This window comes from Penaeus monodon, chromosome 29 (assembly GCF_015228065.2).
Source record: "Penaeus monodon isolate SGIC_2016 chromosome 29, NSTDA_Pmon_1, whole genome shotgun sequence".
Lineage (NCBI taxonomy): Eukaryota > Metazoa > Arthropoda > Malacostraca > Decapoda > Penaeidae > Penaeus > Penaeus monodon.
The window spans coordinates 38094238-38094655 of NC_051414.1; the positions used below are offsets into that span (position 1 = coordinate 38094238).

General features: G+C 33.3%; 1 protein-coding gene across 1 annotated transcript in view; it reads right to left on the bottom strand.

Annotated features, from left to right (window-relative positions):
• Positions 1–418, bottom strand: part of LOC119592244 (titin-like) — a gene marked incomplete at its 5' end in the record, with an annotated part of 41989 nt that overhangs the window by 41119 nt on the left and 452 nt on the right.

The window sequence follows — 418 nt, forward strand, 5'->3', positions numbered from 1 at the left end:
AACACTCATCTCCCCTTATCTCATACATTTTCAACATGACGTAAGAAATACCCGAAGTGCGTCACTAAATCCATCAAAAATCCAACAACATAAACCATAATAAATAATGCATGTTGCAATCATGTGCAATCGCCGTCGCAAGCATCATTCCTTCACTGGGAATGAATGCGAGGATGACGTAATCGATGAGAGAAAACATGCTGACATCCAATCGATCAAAAGGCACATTTCATTTTTAAAAATTTGGCAGGTATAAAAACAATACGGATGGGTATATATACAATTAAATAAATTGATGAAAAAATGAAAAGAAAAGGATCAAAATGCAATAAATAAACTCATGAAAAAAATAACAAAATAGAAGGTCAAGCATGCAAATAAGTTTATAACTCATACAAATGAAGTTCGTTCCTTGCGA